This window comes from Caloenas nicobarica, chromosome 6, assembly GCF_036013445.1.
Source record: "Caloenas nicobarica isolate bCalNic1 chromosome 6, bCalNic1.hap1, whole genome shotgun sequence".
NCBI lineage: Eukaryota > Metazoa > Chordata > Aves > Columbiformes > Columbidae > Caloenas > Caloenas nicobarica.
The window spans coordinates 33,896,017-33,923,923 of record NC_088250.1 but is presented as its reverse complement, the minus strand read 5'-3'; positions in this window follow the sequence as shown (position 1 = coordinate 33,923,923).

Below are 27,907 nucleotides of genomic sequence, written 5' to 3'. Positions count from 1 at the left end.
TGTACATTTAATTTCCGTTCTTTTCATGATTACTTTCTAATCACTGCAGCAAATGTAAGGTCTGTAGTGTTGTTTGAGTCTTTACATTTCGTATACTTATTCTTTTTTTCATTGTTAAAATTAGACCAAGAGTCTTGAAACAAAACATTGAGAAATTGTAGAAAATAAACAGAAGTTTGGTCACAGGGCCATTACAAGAGTAAAAGGCCACAAAGATGAAGAACAAAAGAAAATAGAACACTTTATTTTAGCCAATATATTGAAATCTAGTTTTCAAGTAATTTATTATAATCTCCATCATCATGTGTGTCTCTCCCTCCTATTTTTTTTTAACTTTCTGGGCCAAAAAAGGAATTTTCAAATAACACCTGAAAATTAAAAATACCAAAAAAATTTGCTTTTCTGAGTAAAATCTTATCCTGATTATGCTATTTTCTGAATTTGGGAAGCAGATGCATCCATTGAAAGCCTGCATTTTTGGGCAGGGAAGGGAAGTATTTATTGAAAAAAAAATCCCAGCTTTGTATTTTCTTGTTTCTTAGTACAAATTACTGTCTAACCCAATGCTTTCTGTCAAACTTCCATTTTATTCTCATGCTGCAGTGGTGGGTGCATGGCATATGGCATTGCCCTGCCAGCCTGCTTCATCTTACTTTTGTCTCCCATTCATAAGATTCTTATTTTTAATGAATCTTGGTACTTTTTTCATTATTTTATCTGTTTTTAGGTAGCATTTCTTGTGCCCTTTATTCCTCTGATATAAGCAACAAGCACATGCCCATTTTTTTTTTTCTTTTTAACCCTCTTAACAATTGATAAGCTGATACCTTCTACCTTCCTACTCTCTTGCACCAATGTTTTGCACCCAAACTCATACAGGAAGAATGAAGAAACTTGACATTTTCTTTTGAACTTTAAGAACATGACAGTGTTTAATCCGTGAACTCAAGGTACAAGTCTGGTAGCTTTATCCCACTCTTTCTTGAATATCCAAGAGATAAAATTATTTTAGCAGTTAAAACCTGTTGTTTCTATGAAATGTTTTAATCCACATATATGCTACTTTCTGGGTTTGTATACAGCTAACACATCTTCAGTGTGAATTGGAGGAACAGGTTTGTGTGGTTGGTTTTCAATTAAGACAATTAAGACAACACTGTTATGGAGGCAGAGGTGTGAAATACTTTTTTAGCAATTAAAAAGCAAAGTCTGTACAAGGTCAAGAACCAGGACAGTCATTGCCAGAAAGAAGAAGTATTTTTTTTTTACTCCTCATCTTTTTTAACCTTTTGTATTTTTACAAGTAGCCCAGAGCAAACTTATTAACAGCCATAAAACATACAATACCGATTCCTCCTTCCCAAATCTCCTCTGATGTTGGTGGCTTCCCAAGGAAGGCGTTCCTTTATGTCTTGAGAAACCTCAGAGGATTTCTGTTCCCTGACCTGGCCACCTTCTCTGTGAACCGCTATAAAGCATCAGCATCCACGATGTCCTGTGGCAAGGACTTGCACAGCCTAACTATGTCTGTGTGAAGGACGAAACCTCATTTTATTTGTTTAAAGCCTTCCCTTCGCCTGTGTGTTGGAAGCAGCAGTGAACAGGGGCCGTTCGACCTCTCGTGAAGGGCTCCATGTGATATTTCTGGGCTGTATCTACATCCGAGACATGGACACTTAGAGACGTGGCTGGTAGATGAATTTATGACAGGACAAGATTTGCAGGATGGGCTCTGATGAGCACGGCCCACCCGTGAGAATCTGGTCAGGAGTTTTACAACAGCCAGAGACCGTCCTTTGGAAACATCACCCAGTCCTCAACACGTGCACCCTCCTGGCTGGTTTTCTGTAGGAGTCCAGATAGCGAGTCTTAAAAGAAAACTAGTTCTTTGCAGATAGTCTCAAGGTCGGCGTTATGGATCACTTGAAGATGATGATTTCATGCATAGGAAGTAGCACCGAGGAAGGCTCAAAGGTTGTTTTTCACAGCGCAGACAGCTTTTCTAACCCCTAGACTGTGCTATCTGCTCCCACCAGTAAGATGTAGTATCTTTCGCTGTAAGAAATTCTTCACCGTGTAGAAGAAATTCTGTTTGCTTCATTGCAATTCCAAAATATAATTATCTGGAAAGAACAGCCACTGTGTCCCAGTATTATACCTTCTATTTGCACAGATGAATATAAATGTGAACGTCTTGTACCTTGCAGTACCCTGCTAAGTTTGGCAACCACTTGAGGTTTTATTTTGTTTTGTTTTTTCTGTGTGTATTTCTTTTTTAAGAGAGATTAATTAGTTATCTAAAATGCAAGCAAGAAGGTAAAAGATGCAGCTATGCAGTTAATATTTTATAATATCAGCCAGTTTGTGAGGAGATTAATAGTTTGTTTGGTATTTGAAAGACACTATAGCATCCAGAAGTATGGAGAATATCTAGAAAGTAACAACATGGATGTATTGTACTGATATTTTTTGTTTATGTTCTTGTTTCTTCAATTCTTTCTCTTTAAATCAATTGAGAATATGTATCCTCACATGAAGGGGAGTCATCTGTAGACTAGTGCTGTTGCATTTTGTGGCAGTGTAACCTATATGATGAAGGAATTTGGAAATATGTTTTACTTTTATGAAAGTAAAATGTCTTAGTTTTATACAGAGTCAGTGTATACTTCAGCAGTGCAGCCCATGGAGAGCAGGCAGAATACACAGGATTTCTCTGCTGTGGGTCTGCCTGTTGCTGGACATCAGGGATGCTGGTCCATGGCTTGGGACCAGGGAATGAATATAATTTGTTGTAATTGCCGACTAATATGGTTCACTTCTAAGATTTTTTTTTTTTTTTTTTTTTTACTTTTCCTCAGCAATAATGCTGATAACAACACTTTGTCTTTCATCTAAGTCTCGATTTATTGAAAATATTCAGATGGTATTTGGCTTCAGTTAGGCAGTAATTACTGAATACTGATTCCTTTTAAAATACAAGAATTCTGTATTCGATTACTGATCATTAGCTTTTGAACCTGAACAGCAAGCAAACCTGAAAAGCTTTACTGGACCAGATCAGGAGGGGTTATCTGAAAATTTAAATATTCTAATCAACAACAACCACAAATACATATTTTTTAAAAAAAATATGATGTTTCGATTACTTGTTCAGACCTAGACTCTCACCTGTTCATGGCCTATGGAAATGACTTTTTTCCCATGTGATTTTCAAAATTTTTATGAAATCAGATTTTTTGTTTTACTTGAATATGTGGTTTTGGCATTGTTTCCAAGGAGCGGGTTTTTGCTTTTGCGACCCTTCTTTTATGTCTCAACCCCATCCCACATAATCCTAGAGAGCCAGGAGAGGCTGCAAAAATAACGTTTACTGTCTGTACACCTTGTGCATTTTTTTTTTGTCTAGTGAAAATAGTGCAAATAGTGCAGTAGAAACATTTTAGTGAAGATGTTTGGATCCTTTTGTCTTTCTGTGTTGGAAACATTTTGCTCATCTGTACTACCTTCTTAAAAATTTGAAATGCATGATGCAGACTATATCTATGACTGCTACATATAAGGACTAATCTGAGCTCTCTAGAAGCATATGCATACTACTCTAGTAATATCTAAGGAGTAAGTACGTAATTGTCAATTATTTAAAATCTGTGGTAGTAGTAAAGATTTATAAACATCTCCGAAAGAACATGAGAGTGCCTAGGACCAGTGTTGGAAAGTGCAGTCTTAACTTTCCCACAGTAAATGTCATAGACCAAAAGTCATTTAGATAAATGACATACCTTAGCGGGCATTTTAGCTGCAGTTGTCTCTAGGAACTTCTGATTTTCAGAAGATAATATTAACAACAAATTACTGCTATTTAAATGATTTTTTTCCCCAAAAAGACTGTATTCTTTAGGAGTAGGAGGAATGCAAGTGTTAAAACTATTTTGTATTTAAAGATTTTTATGGAAATTCAGTAATAATTCTGGCCTAGTAAAATGCAGACTTCTCTGTACTGGATTTGCCCACACAGGTGATGGTGAGGTGAGTTTCATGTGCTCTGGTTGCAGTGAACCCCATTCCTCGCTAGTATGGACCATTTATTTTTGTTGATAAAGCAGCTTATACTTTCCTCACTGCATCCTTGGTCTTTCTGGCGATCTGCCAACCAGGGAGGCATTTTTGTACGGAAGAATGCACAGAAACCACCAAGGTGGTGATTATCTCTAGCTGCTGTGTAGCTACTTGCTGTTTCATAGGGCTAACGCTGTGTAGAAGTGAAGCAACATCTCTCTAAATGGGCATCATGAAAGCATCCTTTCAGAGCAGCGATGTGCGTATATGTATATAGATAGGACTTGCCAGTGCTGACAAAATCTTGATTTTTTTTTTTTTTTCATGTATTTCAATTGACTTCTGTAATAATTTGCACCACAGGATTAGTCTGCTCAGTTTTACTATCAACCTGCAACAAGTGGAATCGACAAATAGTAAAGATTAGGGTTTATACATAAGTAGCCATTTATGCATTTGGCATATAATGTTTGTTTATTAAGATTTTTTTATGCACTTATTCCCAAACATACAGAATTTACTGTTTCCAAGTAAATTATGCAGTGCTCAGTCTCATTAACTACTCACTCTGTGCTTTGCTGCCATGGAAAGCAAGCTCCATTAAACACTTAATGGTGTTCATGGGAAGTGGAGGTAAAAACAGGCTGATAGGAGATGTTCTCTTCTTGACTGCACAAACTCTATTAGGTTCAATGCATATAATAAAGTTGGCTAGGGTCAGATTTTAAAATAAGTATCCTATTATCTGTTTATCTGTGTTTTAAGCAATGATTTCATAGTGTTATTCAGTAAGAAACGAATGTCCGTAACACGTCAGTTAGTTGTCTGCACGTAACTGTAAGACAAGGGGTGTAATTACTATAGAAGTTCGATCATCTGTCTATAACATCATTTTCTAGAGTTTTACGTGCAATGAGGGAGAAGCAATATTTATTCCTGTCCTTTTTTAAGAAAATAAAACAGTTGCAATTGAGTAGTCAGATACAATAGTAGTTGGGATGTTAAGGAAAGGAGAGAAGGTACCACATAATATTATCTTGCATTCTTCCAACTATTTTTTATTTATAAATGGGTCAAAGACTGAAACAGAAAGTTTCAAATTACTTTGCTAAAATGAGAAGGCTAGGTTTAGCAGTGATAGAATAGCCAAACTGTATTGCTTCATGTGTTCCAAGAGCAAGCTGGGAGAGAAGATATTTTAGGAAAGCATGCTAGGTTTGAAACAGAGGAGGACCATGGACAATATTCTGATTTTAAAAGCAATTAAAAAATACAATAATAATTGTAATAGTAATTGAAAATAAAGTTTTACTAAGTGTGTGGGTCATTTTGGGGAAGATTTTTGAAAAGGTAGCGCCTTGGATAAATAATTGACCAAATGAGAAACTTGTAGCTTGAAAGTGTTAAATGTGAATGTCGGTTCAATAAAGAGGAAAAAAACCCATAGCCATCATAACATCTTTACTGGCCTGGTTATTCCACACAGCAGCAAGCTGTTAATATACTTAATCTAGTGTCTGTAACCAAGCAGTAGACTGGAGCTAAAGGGAGATTTCATTGTCCTTTGCTGGGTGAAAATCACTGAATTGGAGAGACTTGACTTGAACACTATTAACAAACGTGCCGAAGAATCTGGCCTTTCATGCTCATTCCCTGAACCCCAGTTGTCTCATGAAATAGTATAGTATTTATAACTAGTGAAAGCTGAGAACAAACTAGTTTTTACTGTTCCTCTCTTTTCCCAATAATAGAAATAACTAGTGCCTTCTCTGGGACAAGGTGAGAAATGCTGCCCGCTGTCCCTTGACAAATGCTAATGCAGCCAAATCCTGAGTATTAAATAGTGTTCACCAGCACCTCTTTTGAACTGAGAAGTGCCTTGGGTATGGAGTGGAGGCAGCATGTGTGGTCCTAAAATGAGTTATTTCTAGTAGGGGCAAGGAAATTATTTTCTAGTTCTCTAAGATCTAAATGGACAGAAATAGGAGGAGGGCACTTCCAGCTGGTGAAGACAGAACGTATGGGGGTGCCTGCTCAGACTCCCATTTTCTCCAGTCGCTGCGTGGCTGAGGATCAGGTGAAAACAGCTGTCCTTCTCACCATGGTTTGTTTGGGTAAAATGGGCACCATCACCCTGTGCCTCGGAACATGAAGGTACGCAGCTGTGTAGGCTTAGCGACAACCAGAGCTAGAGACAGAAAGTGTGCAGGGAAGGAGGAGGGAGAGCAAGACATCAGAAGGAAATCTGAGATGACAAATTTGAACAGTAGGGAAAATAGCATAATTTCCAGTTGTGAGGGAGAGAGAACAAGCTTCTAGAAGAAGAGATTGGAAAATATTGCGGTTTTGACATGCTGATGACAAACTGGATGTGGCTGATGCTGAGATTGTAGGATACCTGGGATCAGACAGAAAGAAAAGTGAGTGGAATGTGTGAGTGTGCTACTGTAAATAAAACCCTGTGTGTGAATACTGAATGAGGGGTGAAGTATCAAAAATGAAGCACTGAAGAATATCGGAACAGAGTTTGGGTAAGATGGGAGACAGTAATAAACACTAAGGGACTGTTGAGATGAAGGAGAAGAGGAACAGACAGTGAGGTAGAAGTCAGACCAAGGGAAGTTGGAATAATGAGGATTCTCCAAAAAAAGGTCAACTTTAGAGACACACAGAAGAATGAACCCAGAAAAATGTTTCATTGCGCTAAACTCTTGTTATGGCCATTACATTGGGTTCACGTGATACTGCATGTACTATTTCTAGTGAATGAGGCGTGATTGCACAGCTTGCAGTAAATTATCAGTACTTGCATAATACAAATACAAAGTTCTTCAATTATTTGGTTGAGGGTCTCTGGGCACTGAACACAGCTTTCAAGAAATCATAGAAAAGACCTTATGTCTGCTCCTATCCCTGCTCCATGCTCTCTTCACACAAAACTTGAACAGAGGGTGAATTTACTCTGTTATCTTTGTTGTTTGTTCTAAGATCTAACTATTTATCTCACCAAATTGATGTTTAAATTCCCATCAGTTACTAACGCATTTCATAGTCATAATTAAGCAAACATGACAGGAGCTTATTTAATTTGCATCTTCATATTTTGTCCACATAATGATTCATCTGTTAAGTGCTTTCTCAGTATTTTGTAAAATTGGCAAAGTAAAAATGAAGTAAAAATACACTGCTCCTCCCTTTAATTTCAGCAGTATAATTAAAGGTCAATAGATAAAGACTAATACCATATCCCAGTAGCTGATAGCTGAATAGGTGTTTATTGCTACAATAATTTGACTAGCTTATGCCAAGAAATTTGGTATTGCTAGGTAAATGTTACAGTAGTTCCAACAATCATGAACAGCAGTATTTTCTCATGAAATATATGGAGAAAAATCTCTGGTGTTGAGACACTGATTAAATGAAAGTTTTCTGCTGAAAATCCTGTGAAGTCTCTTGGAAAAAGTATTTTGGAAAATAAAATATTGCATTGTATGATTTCTTGTTGGGAATGTGATTTCTGTGGACAATATACGGATATTTAGAGCTGCTACTGCCCCTGGTCCACTAAGATACTCCATACATCTCAAAGCAACAAATATATGTGAAACTATGGGGAAAAGGATTTTTTTTGTTTGTTTGTTTGAATAGTGTAAAATTAAACCTACTAAGTGATTCCATTTTCCCCTTTGGAGACTTTTAATTAGACACATTTGTTGGGATCTCTGACACAGTTTTTACATGCTTGATAGTTAAGATTGTATTATAATTAGGTGTCAAATCATTAAAGCTCTTCTGCCGTAGACCTTGACTGTTATTATCAGACTTCAAAATTAATTTAGAGAAACTAATGCTAACCAGGCTGTTGAATACTCTTAAAATTCCAAAGAGTAAACAATTCTCATGATAACACTACTATTGTCATAATATTTATTAATTTTTAAGCAGTATACAACATGTGGCAACATAAAAAGATGATCTGGTGTTGTAAAGTAGATAAATATGGGCTTTGAAACACATTGCAGAAAGCGTATATTTTAAGTAATTCGACTCTTTTCCAAACAGCACGTTTAGGTTGTGATGCTTGTCATCGAAAGAAGCTCAGATTTATCATGTGGACACAATGCAATTAAAAAGAGAAAATAGATTTTTAAGTAAATGGCAGCATTCGCACGCATTTGGGAAGCTGACACTTAATCTGCAAGCCCTGATCCTTATTGTCAGATCAGCTGAAGAGATACTGTATGAAGTGGCTGTCAGATTACATGCTTTAGCAGTCTTTGTAATTGAAATGGTTGCACATAATAACTGTATCATGTCTGAGTACTCTGTATCTAATGCAGTGCTGGAATGAATTTTGATTTTTGCCTGTATATTTCTTGTTCTTTGGTTGACCACTAGAGTAATTGCTAAAAAGTGTAATATTACACCTCCAATAGGTATCAGAAAGTTTTGTTAGTTTTGTTGTTGTTATTGTTATTTGGTGGTGGGGGGGGTTGTTTGTTTTTGGTTTTTTGTTTCAATTTATTTCTGTTTCAAGTCTTGAGAAATTGATTCCAAAATACCAAATGAAATGCTATTGAGGTGGATCTGGGGTAGCTGTGATGAACAGCTAAAAGAAATATTTTCTGCTGGGTCGTCCTTGATCTGTACTGGGAAATGGATCACTGTAATTAAATATAAAATTTTAAAGTGCCTAAGCAGTCCCTATAGCTTCAGTGGGGACTCCAGTGCTGGGATGTTTCAGATTTTGTGGACGGAGGGAACCCCCTGACCTGCCACACAGATTTGAGGAGAACAAGCAGCGGCAGCGATGGGCTTCATTCATCTGTGTGACGGCGTATGTTTTGTGTATTTATTTTAACCTGTTCATACATACCTCTGATTCTATCCTTATATCTCAGTTTTGTACAACATATAAAGAGCAAATAAGATGTTAATCACAAGCATGAGCAACGAGGTAAAATGGTCTTTTGCAGCTCAGTAGAGCTACAGGTTGATGCAGCCGTTTATTGGGCTGCGCAGTGCTCAGGTTTCCATAATCACAGCTTGTATTAACAAAAGAGTCGGGCTGCTCCCTAGAAGTACAGTCTACAGAAATGGAACTTGTGGATTGTTTTATTCTCAGCTATGATCCTATTTTTAAGAATAATACTATCTCTTATTTCTATTGATTGTACCTTGCTGTGTTACACTTTACCTGCTTTTTGTTTCTTGCCCATGTCTACTTTTTTTCGATTTAGATTAATGATTCTGAAACAAACTCTTTCTGTTCTCCTGTATTCGTGCAAAATGGGATATTGGAGCAAAGGGCTTTATTTTCACTGAATTTGTGTGCTGTAGCACTAAGCAGTTGGTACGCACTTGTTGGATGACAGTAATTTCTATAGGCTGATTTGCCTCTGCAGCTGTCAGAGTCAAGTGATGGCACACAATTAGCAAAACCTTCCTGTGAAATTGTGTCCCCGGGATTAATGGTGAAACCTCATACGTTTTGTATTGTTTGTTGAACTCATAATCCCAGCTTTAGTTATTTTCTTTTCATAACTATAACAAAGGTAGATCTCAGCATCTGAAAACTGCATCTGAAAGCAAACTGAAACTGCTCAGCCACGGTGTAACTATGCATCAGCCTTTGAAGAGTCTTTCTAGGGTTGTGTTTCTGTCCTTCAACTATTTTTGCAATTTTCTAAGAAATAAATAACCTAGTATTGTAGATGTGCATTGCATGTTAGCACATTTGGTTGTAGTGGATGATTTGCCATTTCCAGGGGAGAGTGAATGTTAATGGGGGAGTGACAAAGGAGCAACTGTGTTGAGACACCTGCGAATCAACCAGTCATATTGGCTCACAGGTTGGGTGTACTCTCAGTTGAGGCAAATAGAAGATCCAGGATGTGTTTTGTGGTGTGTGATGTTGTGGATTTTTTTGGTTTGTTTTTGTTTTTCCCCCTACACTCTAAAGTTGTAATTGTTTATCTGATCAAGTCACAACGAGAGCTCTTTATTTGAGAAGACTTGTAAAATCACTGTAGTGGCATCACCTGATCAGATCAGCATAGATGGAATGGGGGATATGAATGAACTATGATAACCCTCCCATACAAATCTGTCGTGTTAACATGATCCGTGCTATGTTTTTTACAAATATCTTACTTATTTTTTTCTGCATCCAGAGAAGTTCTGGGAAGACAACAGACACTGTTGTCCTGAAGTTTCTTTGGAAGTAAAAAGACACTGTGAAGCTTTTTGGGGGTCAAGTAGCTTTAATTTTATGTCCTAATTCCTTTCATTTGTTTTTATTCTGTTTATATGTACATATAAATGTAAATTGAATGGAAATAAAATTATTCAAAATGAAAACTGCAATGGAACCTTTCTGCCTTCTTCAGTTGACAAAATCAAAATTATTCATTTTCTACATTTCCACTGCAAGATGTTTTTCATTTGTTCAGATTGCATTCTTTTATGGAAAATAATTCCATTCATTTTTTTCATATCTGTAGTCTCTTCTATGGATACTGGAAAAATACTGAAAAACTTTGGTATATAAAACCTCTTCCGTCTCTAACGCTGTTTTAATATGAGGGAATATTATAGCTGGAAAAGAGTTTTGTTTGAATAGTTGAGCAGGAATATATGAGATGTATAAAGTGACAAGTAAAGCTCTTCTAAATCAGAAATGAATACACAATTCTGCTGGAATACCATGAAGTTAAGGTTAATTTATATTGATTGTTATGTAATGTAGTTAAGGTCATTGTGTGATGTGTGTGGTTCTTTGGTTTGTTCATTTCATGAACACATTTCTTCAGGTCATTCACAGGGAATGAATTTAGAAGTTCAGGACAGAGGTACATATTGTATTTCTTGAACAAAGAGAGCATCTGCATAAGCCATTCATAGTAGTAGGTTTTTATCTTCTGAGTCTACGGCATATGGCACATATTTTTATATATTTTTGAATATTTGATTTTATTAGATCCATTGGGGTTTTTTACAAACAGCTCTGTGCAGTGGAAAATAAAGATTTATCAAGTTATTTCCTAGTTCCAGGGTGGAATTTGTTGTTAGAGAGAAAAAAAAACCTCTCAGAATATCAGACAGTGCAATAGTTACTGTCAGACAACCAGCCATCCTCCGTTTGCTCAGCTGGCTAATCTCTCAATTTTAAAATGTGTGCATCGTTTCAGTTTGCCTGGTTGAGCTTCCAAGCACTGGTTATTGCTCTGGCTTCCCAACTGGATTAAACAGCCTTTTAGTACCAACAGTTTTTCTTCTTGAGCAGTACATATGCTTTCTCATCAAGTCTCCTTCCAGTCATCTTTCTGATGAGCTTAAAAAGCTCTGCCTTCAACTGTAAGGTATTCTTTCTTGCCTGTGGTATAATCAATAGTTCCTAATATTTTTAATGAAAAATAGTAGATACTAGATTTATACCCAGTTTCACCAAAGTGAAAAATACCTCCCTATTAATACGGATTTAGTAATCACTGTTTTTAACCACTTTTTCGTGGTGGCAGCTCACTTAGTAATGCACTACAACCCCTCTCCCTTTGAGGGACATGGTCTCTCATTTAGTGAGGATGTTCACATATATGGCACCATTTTGCATTTGACTGTGTCAAGATACATCTGTCTTGAATGCTGCTGCCTCATCAAGCAGTCTGTTTTTACTCCTATAACTGCTGTGTCCTTGATGTTTAGCACCTGGTCATTCTTTGTGTCATTTGTGGATCTTATCAGGACTGACTTCATGTCTGTTTCTAAATAATTTAATAACATCTTGGTTAGGACCACCTACTGCTTTTTGTTACACAACCTCTTTTCATTTCCCCCCAAGTCTACCTCTGGTAGATAACTTCTTCTTGAGTTTCATCAGATAGCCAGACAGTTTTTTTTCTTTGGGTTATTTCCTACTAAGAATGTTTAGGTCAAATATTTTACAATACTATTACAACTACACAATTTTCCAGTTTTCTGGGGCATATCTGAAGCACCAAGATATACTAAACTGTGAATCTTGGGTTCAGACACCTTACAAGTCATCCCAAGTAGGTGTTGTCTGTTATGGACTTTGGTTACTAGTGAATGGTGAGGTATGCACATTTTCTTTCCAAATATAGATGAGAAACAATTACTGAACTCTTCTTTCCTGTATTTGATCCCACTAAAAGTGTTACCATCCTGCCTCATCAGAGACTGATATTATTGCAATGTGTTTAGAAAATAAAAGCAAGTCCCAGCCTCTCTCTGCATTGTCCTGCTGTTCCTTCCTTCCCCACCCCCCGTGAATTCGGTTACTCTTCTCTTACTGGTTTTCTACATTTAAAAATTTCTATTTCCTATTGATTCCTACTTCTTTGCATCTTGAGCAGCTCTTCCGTTTTTCAAAAATGTGCTACTTTCTTTATACCAGTCCAGTGGATTAGGAAGATTGTGGTCCATCTCTTGTCCATTGGGACTGAAACAAACAGCATTAATAGCAGCTCAGCCCAGTACTAAATCTGATTCCCAGCCAAATTTTTTTCAACCCTGCAAAAGGTTTGTGTGGAAAGAATCTGATCCAGAGTTGTTGGCATCTTCAGTGTACTGCTGTTCAACAGTACTGCCCTTTTTGTGCATACAAGGGTAGATCCAACTAATGTTTAATTCCTAGAATACAAAGGTTTTTTTGTATAATGAACAAGACAAATGTATTACTTATGATATGAATATCTTCTAAAAAGAAAGTTAAAACTATACTTTCTTAATGTAATTTCTGACTTAGGATTCCAGTGTGTGTACAAATCAAGGAAAAAATAATTAAACAAATTACACAAAATAAGCAAAAAACAAACAAACAAACAGGAGTCTTTTTTTTTCACCGATTTGTGAGTAGGAGTGACAGTCAGAGAATTAATGTTCAGAAGAGGTTTTTGTCAACTGTTTTATTCTAGCAAACATATTGTGTAGCAGGAAGTGAAATTTTCCACAAGTTTAGGTGAAAGGCTGAATTACCAAAGCAATTGACTTTGGCAAGCATGGCTTTTGGTCTTGCCTTGGTATTTTCACCTGCAAGCTTACATCTTGAACCATCATATCTTTCCAATGTTCCCATCACATGTGACACTTGGAGACTACTTGATGAGATGTAGGGTTATCTACACTGTAACTTCTCTCAACATTCCTGTCTCAGCAGGCCCTGAAAACTGGTGGCCCATGTCATTGGCTTGCTCTTCTGTGAGATCTCACCCAAATTTTGGTCCATTTTGGTTAATAAATAAATGATTAGATGTTACCTCTGCAGGTTGTTCCTTACCCATATCTTGATCACATTTTTTCAGACAACAGTGTCTTAAAAAGAGAACTTTTGCAAAAAGGAGTTTCGCACTGGTGGAGATGATTCTGAAGGATCATATTTCATAATCTTCATTTGCTTCAGCCATTCTGGGAGGGGAAAAAATATGTTTCAAGATGAGTGGTGATTCAAGACTTTGGTGGTGCTTTGACCGAGGGGACAAGGATGAGTCAGGAGGCTTTACTTCTGGGAATGCTGCTGGAGTTTCTTGTTCTGTGTGTCCACACTGTGTTGCCGAGCCAGACAGTGTTTGCAGTGCGTGACTTTTCACATTGGCATATCAGTCCTGCTGGCAAAGGGCAGCTCCCGGATCTAAGGTGTAACGTAAAGAAAATGTCCGTGACTTTTGTGAAGGAGTCTTGTTATCATCGCACTTGGACCACATATACCATCTGCTGGGCAATGGTTGTTCAGACAAAGTCCATGAATTATCAACCATTCTAAGTGATCATTTGATCGAGCAGTAAGCTGTGGTTGGTGATGCCTTCACACAGGAATGTTGACAGGCTCAACTGTGCTATAGGTAGCACTTTTTTTTTTTCTTTTTCCCCTTTACCTCTTTGGAGAGAAAATGGTAGGAGAAGGCAACACATAACAGATAATTTTGTTCTTCATTTCAGAAGCTGATTCTGTGTGGGAGGATCCCAAGCATGGGCCAACAGCTGGAGGGGGCAGAAGCATAGAAGGTTCCATCAAAATATGAGGAGAAACTTCTTTGCTTTGAGAGTGCCAGAGCCCTGGAACAGGCTGCCCAGAGAGGTTGTGGAGTCTCCTTCTCTGGAGACATTCAAACCCACCCGGACACATTCCTGTGTGATCTGCTCTGGTGAACCTGCTCTAGCAGGGGGTTGGACTAGGTGATCTCCAGAGGCCCTTTCCAATCTAACCATTCTGTGATACTGTGATTTGTACATATAAAAGCATTGGGAACTTCCAGGTCTCACACATGGAAGACCAGGATCTTTTATTTATCTCTGGTTATTTTACTCGGACACAAAAGAGAAGACAGCCCTGAGGCACTTGCTCCCCTCCCTGTGGATGAGTTATTTCATATTCTCTTTTTTCTTAAACTTCTCTGATGGTGTCAGATGCCCACATGACCTCTAACAGATGGCTGGGCACAAACTGCGCCTCTTGGGCTCTGATGTACTTTCTTTAATATCTGAAATGCATTTCTTAATATGCCGTGTCATAATTTTGGGGTTGCTTTTTTCTTTCCTCCTTAAAACCAGAAAACAAGTGCATTTAACCATGAAAGCAGGTACAAATGTATTCCTGTTAGTGGATAATAATGAAAAGTCAGAGAGATTAATGTGCTGTTACTGTTTATTCAGTACGGCATTGCTTGCGACTAACTACAATGGATGAGACCTTCTTTCTGCCTCATTAAATAAGTTAATCATGTAAATCAGGAGAAAAAACATTTTGGAGAATGTGAGTGCAGGTTGAGCATCAGATATGCAGTTTTTACCGCCATGTATTTAGGGATATTTGACAACATACAAGTATCCCAGCAACAAAACATTAACATTAGTCTTCTGTTAGCTCTAAAGTAAATGAAAACAAAATTGAAATGTCGAACTAGTGCATGTTTCAGTCAGGACTACATGGCTACTGACTGGAATTTCTTTCAGGGGAAGAGGGGAACTCTAAAGAGAATAGAAGTTCTTGAAGAAGACAGGTTATAATGGACATTCCAATATATTCAGAACAAAAGCTTTTATGGCTTTTAAACTAAACCAGAAGTATAATTCATTTTATGTAAAGTAGGATTTACTAAAACTTCTAGGTGTTGCTTTCTTGGCCTGCCAAAAAACATGCACGAATTTGTACTATAGGTTTGAAGGCAAAAGAATGAAAATGTAAATTAGGACATAATCTTGACAACCTAGGAAGGAATAGGAATAAAACTTTTTAGATAAAACTAGCCATATAGTGATAAAGAAATGTAACTCTCAGGATTACAAGACAGAATTAGGAGAAAAACGCCTTATCTGAACATTTGTCCAAAACATTTTTTAAGCTAAAGCTGAGCTGCTGAGACTCAAGAAACTTCCGGTTCTGATATGTGATTTTTAATACGACCGAGTGCATGCACTTTGTGATCGCAGATGGAATGGAAGAAAAGTTTCCAAACATTACTTTTTTTCAACTTAAGAACTGCCAGAATTGTCATTTTTATCATCACGTGATTTTTAATGCAGACTTCAGATAAAGAAATCCTAATGACTGCACACTTTAACACCAACACAAAAATCAAGTGACCCTGTAGATAATTGTCAGAAGTTGGATTAAAGAATATAGAAGCATTGCAAAAGTATTGCTTTCCTTCATTTTCAATTAAGTAATAAAGTGAAATCCATTATCTTTTTTTTAGAGATGGCAGCGATCACAGGGGAAGCAAACAAGAAAGCCTGCAGAAGGATATTGAGAAAATGCCAACACTTTATTGGTTGGAAGGAAATGAGTATGGATCTAATGCAGAACTTACTGAAATCAATGGAGGATTCTCATTGGTTTCAGTGACATTTGGTAAGGCTCGATCTGAGCTTTGGGTAATGTTACATAATTAGGCTCCCGACTGCTATTTAAGCCACCAAATTGTATCTATACTTCATTGTTGGAACGAAACAGAGATTTAAAACAAAGTAGCAAGTTAAAAAATAGGTTATGCCTTTGCAATAGACGTAATTTACATTTCAAATCAGAAATTCCTATTTTTAGGCTCAAAACCTATTCTTCTACTTCTGGATGACACTGTAGCAGCTAGTGCTTGGATTTTTTTTTAAATCAAATGCATATACAAGGTTGATATTAAAACCTTAGATAAAATTAATTATCATTTATTTTTAACCCACATTTTCATGCATTTCAATTTCATAGCAATATTAGATCTAAATGAATTATGCCAGTGGGTAATAATGAGACAATTATAATTGTTTCGAAGTTGCATCCTAGATTTGAGTTGGTAAACCCCTGGAGGCTTTGTTATAACTGTCTCAGTTTGGTCTGGGTGCAGGGGGGTTTGGGGAAGGTTTTTTTTTTTGTTTTCTTCAGCTGCAATGTTGAAAAAGTCAAAATTAACAACAGAGAATGTGAAATGGACCCAACCAAGTATCAGCTCAGCTTTCGCTTTGTCTGTGATCAGATAAATCCTTTTTTCTTAATTTAATTTTGCTGGGGTTTGGATTTGTCCTAGAAGAGAACCTATAACCAAAATAAACACGAGGTGGCATTGCATAAGAACTACTGTCCTGATGACAGTTCTGTTCAAGGTGATAGAAAACTGGCCAGAATGCCTCAACTTAGGACGTTTATACTATTGTATGCAGAAATGTTTTCGGGACAGTTACAGATATTTTGACATTCCTGAAACTAATCCTTAGCTTTATTTCATCTCTTCTGACATTCAGTTTCGTGATAATTGAAATAATATACAACTTTATTTTTTACAGTAAAAATAGGTGCAGATTTGATTTTTTTCCCTATTACTATTCTGTAGCAGTGCAAGCCATAATACAGTATATGGCTTACAATGACAAAAAATTATGTTTTCAATTTGGTAAGTCATTTTCAATTGCAAATATAATGCATTCCTGCATAAGACATATTGCAGCGTGGCAGACTGTAAGTATTAGGGAAGACCTACTGTATTTGAAACAACATAATTAACACTCTTTGTTCATGATGGGCAAATAAACAACCTAGGCAGGTCTTTTTCAGTGATGGATAGCATCTTTATTAAAGAATTAATCTAGATCTCAAACCAGGATCTATCTAGTACATAAATCAGGGTCTTGTGGTTCCATTTACGGTCCCTTTTACAACCTAAGTGTTAAGTTCATTGCTGTGTAGCCCAATAATTCATTGTTGAAGGATGCCAAGTCCCGTTCTGCCTTCTCTCTATTCTCACTACAAACAGAGACACGTTTAGTTCACAGTACTGTCACCAATTTGCTCTCTTCTTAGCAAGTAGCTTAAGTTCTGACTGTCTAATGTTAATTATATACCTTTATTAAGAATGTTGACGTTCTGCTGATAAAATGTATTTATACATGCCAAGTATTTAGTTTATCCGGCTCATAAGCAAAGTCAAGGTTGCCCTGCCAGAGAGCTCTATGCCAGGGATCTCTGCACTTCTTCTTCTGAGATGGTCAAGTTTGGAATAACAGAGGGACTGTGTTAAAACTCTAGTGATTTATTAGCTCATGTTTGGACATGAGGGGTCTAAATAATCTATTCCAGTTATTCGGTAGATGCCATGATCTGTGAAAATTTACCAGAACACTGCTGGCCAGCATATTTCCTTTTTCCTAGTCAATAGTTTCCTTTGCATATCGCAGATGTTTGGGACCCCCCCTAGAGGCTTTTTCCTTACCTGACTCAGTTGCAAGATGAGCAATTAGAACACAGGGAATTTATATTCAAAGCTGTACTTCACCTTTCATTGCTTAATAGCAAATCAAACTAAGGGACTATGTGAGATCGTTGTATACATGCACGTATGGTGAAGTATCATCAGCAGATAGCTTGCAAAATCCTTTGGGACACTAATAAAAGCTCTTAGATGTCTCACTTTCTAGTTTAGAATGCTGCTGGGGATAAGGTTCGTAGGTTGTTTGGACTTTATTGTATTTATTATATTTGGCTGTGAGCGGAGTATTACTTACTTAAGAACTTAGTGATGTTTTTATGCTTTGATGTGCAGTGGATTAGCTGAGATGTTGTTGTTTAAAGAATCATCAGATATGGGAGACAGCTGCTTCTGAAAGGTCACATCAACTGTTGTTTCAGATTTTCAGCAACTTCACATAGATAGACCTGCAGGGATTACACTCCTCAGACTGGAAAATTTCCAGGACAAACATAGCAGAATTCTAACTTGTAAAAATTTTATTAGTGGTGGTAGTATTTTAGTGAAAAATGAGATTTCAGAAAGCAGTTGAGAAGCTCGTTTACAAGATTCTCAGATGTTTCTGCTCATTAGGAAACACCAATATAGAAGTTCTGTATCTTATTGTTCTATAAAGATTCTGGGTACATCAAGAAGAAGGAGATAGATCATGTAATTACTAACAGTGGTGGAAAATCTGTAGTCTGCATAGTCTCTTCAAAACACATACCAGCTTCCACTTCTCATTCTGTTTCGGACACGGAAAGAAGGAAGGTTTAAAAAAAGATAAAATCATTTTTAAGGAGAAATTTTTTGTTTATATTTAGTTTCGAGAAGGCAGTGAGCTAGTGAATAGTGTAACTAATCTGGTAACTGTGAAATAAATTATAAAATAAGGTGTTTTTCAGCAGAGATAAGAGAATAAGAATTTGATTCTACATAGCCAAGCTATGTTACTTTCCAAGAATATGGGCATAAGATACAGTTAACATTTTTAAGTTGAAAAAACTTATGGTTCTCAAAAATCAATAGCTTTCATGACTTTATATCTTGACATCAATCAAAATCATGCCCAGCTTTCTGAAATGAGTAAGTGGATTCTGGGATAATCCAAGTTAAAGATCATTTGTGATCTGAGTAAAGATGTGCAGCAATATGTTATTTTTAAACAACAGCTTTCTGATTTTTTACACATTTTTCCAAGACAGAGCCTTGGTCAGATTTCTTACAGCTCAGAGACATTTCTGGGATCCTTTTCTCATCTTCTGAATCATCCTACAACTTCTTCAGGAGTTACAAAAATGCAGTGGTGGCAGCAAAGGCAGCTCCTGTTGCTTTGATACTGGGATTGACTTTGAGCAGGGAATATCACAGTCTTCATACAACCCAGGTCTCAGGTAACAGCACTTTCAGTGTGCTGATTTTGTAGCTCGGTATTACCATGGTAAAACAAGGTTGTCCTGTATTTTTCCTTATGCGCTGCCATTTTGTCCAGTTGCTACGTATGAAGTAGCTTAGGGACCGTCACAGGCTTTGTATATGTTCCTCCTAATTATTCCCATGTTGGTTATGTGGTTATGGGGCTTCTAGTGCCATTATGTAGCACTGTGTAAAATTGTGACAGTGTAGATTTGAGGAGAAATCTTCTAATGATGAGTATGGTAAAGCACTGGAAGAAAATGCCTGAAGAGGCTCTGGTGAATTGCTCACTGGAGACTTTTAGATTAGGCAGGAATTATGTGCATATAGTAGATCATGCTGCAAGTCTGAGGTGTGTCCTAAATTAAAGTTTTCTACGTGTGATCTGTGATATCATTTTTTATTTGTATTTTTCCCCATCATTTTTCATGGGTTTATATCTGAAGTTATTACCCTTTAATAATTTCATCTAATCAACTTAATCTTTTTCTAATATTTATTTACATATATTGGGATTTTAGTATATTTTTTTAAGCATTGGGAACTCAGAAATAATAAATCATTGCAGGATAGGTGCTGGTAGATTTTTAAGGGGGCTGCCACCACTGGTAGCATTCTCAGCCCAAGCAGCTGCGTGCAGATTGAGTTATCAAAGCACCTTATAGAGAGGAAAAAATCTGCTCTGGAAAGGAGGAATGCAGCTGGAAAACAAAGTATAATAGCAAAGAAAAAAAGAAAGATAACAATAACCACTGATAAGACCCAAAACTTGGCAGCGTTGCAGGAGAACAGGAAAAAATAAAAGTAATGTAATAGCTGCATATTCTGGAGACAGAAACTCTGGGAGAGAACAGCTTCCTGCTTTGTCTTTAATCAGAGACTTTATAACTTGAGAGAGAAAGTGAGAGGTTGCACACATGGACCTACCGAACTGAAATGCAGCATTAGTGGCTAAATATAACACGTCTCCAACTGGGAAAAGAGAGAAAACCAAAGAGCTGTGGGAGGCAGCTATGAAATGGTACACTGCACCTCTACTATGCAAGCCTCGGTTTACAAGGTTGCTTTGATGTAAGGCGTCTCTGCAGTGACAGCTAGTTTCACTGAAGTTCATCATAGGGTAAATAGATGCTACTCTTATAACTGACTTCCCGATAGAATATGCAAATTCAATAATTTCCAGGATCCTGCTGTGAGAGTGTGCTGAACTCCAAAGTATCAGATTTTTGATAGATAACCTAGAAAAAACAGCAGTTTTAACAAATATTATTCTTTCCTTCTGTGCCTATTTTTTCTCCGTTAGTTGACACGGGACCTTCCTTTACTTGCAGAATGATGATGAAAAGCAGTGGCGATGAGGTCAAAGGGAAATAACACCAGGTGTAACATAACACAACATGAATATTTCAATGGCTCTATTCTCTGCTGATGCTATGTCCTGCGTTGGTGCAAAGGAAGGAGATGTGGGCATTCGGGGAGCTGACTGGCATGGTGGGTTGTGTGCTTTGTCCTACGCTCCTCCTTGAACTCACCCTGCAGTGGGACTGGAGAATCTCTCTATCCACTGTGCCTTAGAAAAGCTAAAAAAAGATGGAAAAAATCCCCACCAAACAAAACACTAGAGGATCTATTAGCTCATCCAGTCCTGCGGAGCATCTGAACTCTGGACACAGAGTGCTGCCAGGTTTGAGAGGCAGCATCATGTCTCCCATACTGCTCCTCACACGTGGTACTGTCTCCAGAATTGGTGACAGTTTTTGGTGTGGTGTCACTCCTACAGGCCGTGACCTGGAGCAATCCAGAGGAAAAAAAAAAAATCATGTATAGCGTAAATGATCTTTGGGAACTAAGATGTTGTCTATTGTAAGCTAATTTGTTTCCTTTGGCTGTTTTCTCCCAAAACCATCAAATCTTTTCCCACAGTGTTTTTGTACCATTGGGTGCACAAAGATACCTTGTTCCTTTCCTTTGGAGAATATTCCTAAACCAAAGTCCTGTTTGTCATAGTCTAACTCTTTTACCTTCTCTTTCTACCCCTTTGGGTCTTTCTGTCATTTACAAAAAAGTCCTTTTTCTCCCTGATTGCATGTGTGATGGATAACTTTCAAATTCATGTCTAGAATATCACAAGTCTGCTGAGTTCACATCTGCTGAGTGTGAGCATCAGGAGATTTTTGTGCTTCACCTTGATTTTGGAGTTGCATTCACCAAATTCAGTGGGCTTCTGTTTTGAATGCCTTACCTGGATGGGGTAATGCATTACTCGGTGAGTATTTGTATGGCAACACCTCTGCTTCCTTGTGATAAATGACTTCAGCTTATTGAAATATAGCTAAATTTGAGAAATAATGAACCTCCAGTTTTCTGATAACTTGGAATTTTAATGAAAGACTGTATGGTACAAAAGTGATATGCCGTAAAACCTTGCTATACTGAAGCTAGAGAGCACTGAAGCTAGAATACAGTTACCCACATGGGTATTTTTAATAAGTTCAACAGTGTGTTTCCCTGCCTGTTTCAGAAAATAAATCTCTTGCTTTCAGAGTACCTTGCTTATATTACTTGGAATAAGGTATGTCATAGCTCAAACAACATTATCTTCAATCAAGGAAGCAATAGCCTTTTTTTTTCTTCTGAATTTTTTTTTAAAATCCCTAATGTAAAAGCATTCCTGATGAAAACTGCTTCAGCTAAACTGAAATCAGCAAATCACAACTCTCTAAAGTGGTGTTTAAAATGTTATATGCCCAAATTATTGCTCACCCAGGTCATCATTCTGCAACAGGTTTTTTTCTGAGTCAACCTGATGTGCAGAAAATGTCCCTTTTCTATTGGGACTGGGTTTTGCAGGAGCACAGGATCCATCAGCTTGAGACTTACTGTAGCAGCAAGGCCATACATAATGTTAGTGCAAAGTGTAAATTATGCGTTAGTATGCAACAGAGCTGGCATCAAGGGTGGAACTGGTCAAGCCAGGTGGTGTAAGTCCAAAGGAGAAAGAAAACTTTAGTAGTGGTGAAGACTAGAAAATAAGAGTTTCTTCCAGATTAGTATTAAAAAAAAAAGGCATTACATTCTTTAGATTAAATAAAATTACTACAATTATTTTGTAGGAAGCTGCTTTAATTGCTATTTTGTTTCCATAAGTCACTGCGTAAATTATATCTTCTCTATAAATTTTCATTGTTTTGGGCTTTGCCTCCTGGGGTTTTAATTTATCAGACTTGTCATTTCTTGAATATTATCACAGATTGAAATGTACAGTAGACACCTGGAGGCTTTTACTTTTTTCCATCCTTGGGCTTTGTAGAAACAGGGCCATCTGGCCTGTAGGTCTGGAAGCATCAACTTTCACTCATTAAGCATGTCTGAAGCCCCCACTTTCAATCTGCCTCATTTAGCTACCTTAGGTCTGTACTTAGGTGGTCTGTTCTTCTCACCTGTTGTTTATAAGCAGTTTAAATGTGTGTTCTACACTATAGGCAAACATTTACATCCTTCTCCATCTTCGTGTTTCTTTACTGCTTGGCTATTCCTGGAATAAGAATCTGGGGGTTAAAAAATGATGATATTTCCAAAATTTCCGTTACCACTTCAGAAACAGCTATTGAATATGAAACCTAAAGAGGACCCTGCTGGGTTATCTAGTGCGTGCTTCTCATAACACAAAGTGTCTAATTCCAGTAATGACTGGTGCTAAAAACCCCTGAGGAATGAGTGGTGCAAACCTTTGTTGTGTCAAACAGGGCTGAGATGCCCCTGCATTGCCTGCCAGGTTCGGAAAGAGGAGTTCAGAGAGCTCGGCTCTTTGGTTGTTTTTCGGAAGGAGCACAATTTTCACGCTGGGAGGGAAAATGTGTTCTAGTTGTGAACTCTAACTGAAGACTGTCATCTTGCAGAGTATCCCTGGGAGAAGTCAGACCCCAGAAAGGAGCCTTGTTTTGATTATTAGCAGTGACTTACCTGCCTGTCAGGAGATGGTGACAGGCTGTAAAACCCTCTTCTATTTTGCACATGCTGAAAGAGTTGACAGCAGCTTATTGTGAACTCAGCAATGATGTAATCGCACTGTCTTGCTAATCGAGTTTGTTTTTTTTTTTTTCTCTGTAGTTAATAAATACCTTTTAAAACTTTTTAATAAAAATGGAGAATGTAAAATTTGAAACAGAATACCAAAACGATTAGTTTTGTCATGTGAATGTATCCCCTCATGTGAACAACTTTGTGTTCACTGAGGCTAGTTACAAGAACAATCATTATAGGCATTTGGACCAACCTTGCTTCTATTGAAGACTGTAAAAAAATATCTCCTACATAAAAGGAAAACAGCCTAAAAATGTACTGCTGTGATGTAAGCAGGAATAAGGATTTAGCTTAATCTGGAGACCCTCAGATTCAATAAGCAGTTTCAGTAGGAGCTTCTCTAGAACATAAATCAGAGCACGTTTATTGAGGTGAGGTTTATATTTTCAAGGCAGTTAGACTGCTGAAGATGCCAAGTGCTACATCTTGAGTCCAACCTGTTTGCAAGATGCTGAGACGTGAGGAGATACACCAAACTGCATGCAGCTGAAGTTATGTGTGTGTGTATGTCTGTGAAGGCCTCATCCGATAATTTCTAATTAGCATTTGCAGACTTTTTTTTTAAACCTTCTCCCTTACAGCCTACGATTAAAAGTCATGCTCACTCTGCACAGATTGCTTTCCACAGTGACTTCAGCAAGTTCATTGGCTCTTTTCTGCATCACTCCACCTTATTGGTGCCTTCAAGGTTTAATTTATCATAGATAAAGCAGATTTATAAATGTGAATTTGCACAAATAAGATTTGAAGGCTGTGATTCATAGCCACAGTAGTAACTTTAATAACTAGAAATACTATAATAGAGTCAAAGTAAATATTGATGTTCTCTTCTTGTCCTCATTTTGCCTGAAATCTACGCAGGTCTGTCATTTACTCAGAATAAAAGTAGACCTGGCAAAGGTTTACAAACTATTCCTGTCTGTTTGCATACTTCAGCTCTGTTTTGATATCATTTCTTGTTGATTATCCCATTTTCACTGTAGGGAGAAAGCTCTCAAAATTAGCATTCTGAGATGGTTCCAGCAGAAGGTAAAATGTACCGTGACTGTATATAATAAGTATTATTGTGTGTAGTTTTTCAAGTTCTTCGCAAGTATGGGCCTGAATCACACACCATAAAACTCAGAAGAAGTAGAGGAGAAGATAAGGTGGGGAGTTCTAGCTCCATCTCCACATGTCCCCTCAGCAATAGCATGCGATGTCCTCTGGGTCAGCTCTGTGTGCTGTGCCTAGGCATGTCCCACCAGTGGTCCTCAAAGCATATTCTGCACCAGTCATTCTTGACATGGCCTCTGGTGCTCATCAGCCCCTGTGAAAACATCCGTGCCCTCTAGAGAGATCTGACTTCTCTGTCCTCTGAAGAAGGCCACAAGCAAATAGGATGCTGTGTCCTCCAGCCCCAGCACCATCAGACCGACTGTGGTTCATGCCAATGTTCATGTGAGCAGAGAAAGTAGGAATGTGTGGTTTATCAGTTTACCTAGAAATATTATTAGGCAGTAAATTGCGCAGCCTGGGTCAACAGTCTTTCCGTGATCATTCTACCTTTTGCTGTTGTTGTACATCTGCTTTTTTCTCTGGTGTAACCCGTTTCTATTGCAAGGATGTGTACGACACCTCACGTGCATGTGCTCTGTGGAGGAGGGTGGTGGTGAAAAGGTGTCACTTCTGTTGGTACACCAGATGTCAAGAGCCTCTGTCCTTTACTTCCAGCTTCAGTGAAGTCTTTCTTTGAGCTGCCTTCAACTCTAGCAGACCTCTTTGTACAAGAAATACCCGTGCTGACTGTCCAATTCCAAAACATTTTTTTATTTTCCTCATGTAGTGAGCCATTCCATAGCTTGCTCTGTGAAGGGCAGAAACAAGCACTTCTGCAGAGAAATTATTCCTTCTGCTGCAGCAGTCACAGCAGCTCACTTGGCTCTGCTCTAACTCCCAAATCTGGGGTCAGTAATTAGAAATGCTCGGCTGATGGGGACGTGGAGTTATTTCTTCTCCCTTTCCACCACTATCAGTATTCAGTTTGTGTGTCTTTTTCTGAGTTAAACTTCATGGGGCAGGATGCAATGTTGATGCTTTCTCCCAGTCTGCAGGTAAGCCCCTTCGCAAGACTCGTGCAGCATCTGCTGCCAGAGCCCGCAGGAAGATCCTCGGCAGATCAAAGCAAGGAGCTGAGCAAAAGCAGTCATTTAACCCCCGTGCTATCCTTGAGGGTTACCCAGCTTCATAAAATGCATTTTGGTCTCTGTTATGGTGATTTGGTACCTGAATGATTTATGCACCTCAGGCAGCAACAGTGAGGGAAAGTGTCTGAAACAGAAATCAGGGGCAAAATAGCTGCTTGTACTGGTCTTTCCAACTGTTTGACGGAGTTTGAAAATGAAAGGATAAAACTCATGTACTGAATTCCTAATTTCTAATAGTTATAAGAAATAATAATTTATTGAAGTAATGCGTGAAAGGATATTTATATGGTTCTATCAAAAAGAAAATGTCATAGTTGGTTAGAGATAAAGCATAAAGCATCAGCACTAATTTCTAAACAGGAGTTTGCACTAAGAGAATCTGTTTTATGTATGGTAAAACTAAAGCATAAAATGATGCTCATGCCTCTGTGCGAGTTTCCATCAGCCATAACCACTGTCCCTGGGAAATACCGGGCTTGTTCTGCTGGGACCGTGCAGCTGGACTCTACCAGTGCTGCATCTGAAGTGGTCAAGGTGTAATAGACAGGGGTAAACTTGGTGTTGAGTCAAATTGCACACAAGCAGTCACATTTCCAAATACCACAAAGCTGCTAAAACAACAAACTTGCCTTGTTGAGCCTGTCAGGTTGGAGATTCACCTGGAAAGCCTAAAAAAAAAATAACCTTTTGAATTTTGCGTGTTCTTTTGCTGCAGCAGACGTGAATCTGCTGTCTCATAGTTATTCCAGGGAAGACTGTACCAAAGTTTAATTACTTTGGTGTGTAACTAGTGTGAGAACAAAAGTGGGATTCTTACAAAGAAAGCATTGTTTTAGCCTTAAATCAATTCAAAGTTAACAGTAATACATAGTAATTCACAATCCTTCTTTTATCACAGCTTGTTACTGTAAATATGCATGAGTTTAATGCGTGCTATTAGCAGCTGTTTAGATTACCACATATAAATAAAAAAAGGTTAAATCAGTACAAAGACTATCTGAACTTCTATACTTACTGTAGGGAATATCTGAATTACAGTAAACAACTGCAGCGGGCTCATTTAATCTTCCAGGCAATAATGCTGGCTGACTGCTGAAACCATTCATTACACTGCAAACGGTTTTGTGTCTGCTTCAGCCAAGAAAACCCCCAGAACTTGGTACCCTAATTCCAGTACAAAAGGGTAAGTTAGAAGTTACTGTGCTGGTGCAAAGTTACACCAGCATGAACCTGGTGAGGGTGGACAGAATAGAGCCCTCTCTGTTCACTCATGCTTTATGAATGTGAGCAAGTATCTTGCTCTGGTTTCAAACAGAGAAAGAAAAATGTACTGTTCACTGTGAACCTGCAAAACCATATGAAGAGAAAACTGCCAGTTTCTGTTTGCAGGAGCAGATGAGATAAAACCCTAATGAATATAAGCCTGAGAATTCAAGTAATAACAAAACTGCTCATTGCTATATAGGAAAAAACTAAACCAGAGTATCATGTTAATTAGCGTTAATCGCAGACAAATTATTCTGTCTGATGCAAACGTGAGTAGCAAATGGCAAATACCAGCAGCTCTCATTAAAAGTTAAATCTTTTCACAGTGGCTTTTAATGATACTTTGCATTATACAGGCAAAGACGATGCAGGGTTAGACACCTGCTAGTCCTCCTGACTATATGTAGGTATCCAGAAGTTGCACTACAGATGCAATCTGTATGGATTAAGTAGACTTAGTAGCATCTTCTGATCCTAACATGTACAATTTCAGATCAAACTTTTTCAGACTATACAAAGTTGATGTCATTAATGCTTTAAAATGGGAGACACCTTCTTGTAGTGTGTATAAATGTTGATAGCACTGATTTGTATCATATGCAATCTGAAATGTGATTAACATTTTAAGCTAATATCCAAATCAAGTTGTTATTTTTATAACCTATCAAATGAAAATTATGAGGCTCTTAAAAGGCCCCTCAACAACAGATTCATAAAGGGGATAATGAGAGAGACATTAGCTGTTTATAAAGGATAATATCTCATGGAAATTTGACATTATGTCTTACTGCATAAGATGTTCATTTGCTATGCAAATATTATTCACTTTTTGTAAATGTTGTCTTCTCTTCAGTCAGCATAAGGCAACATGAGCTTCAGTGCTCCAGTTTAGCATTTATCAATGAAAATAAAAGAGCTAGACTACGCTCTTGTCTTTGATCAATGCTTAGAATAAAATGAAAATATTAATCTTTATTTCCAATGTACTTCTTTAAGGTGGAAATGATTGCTTAATACCTTCTAGACTACATAAAATGTTTTAAATCATAGTAAAAATACATGATAGAGTCCATTCCTAATATGTAAAATGTTTGTCTATTCGTATTTATTGCACAAATATTTCTGAGACATGGTGTACCTGTAGATTGACATGAAGAAGATGTAACA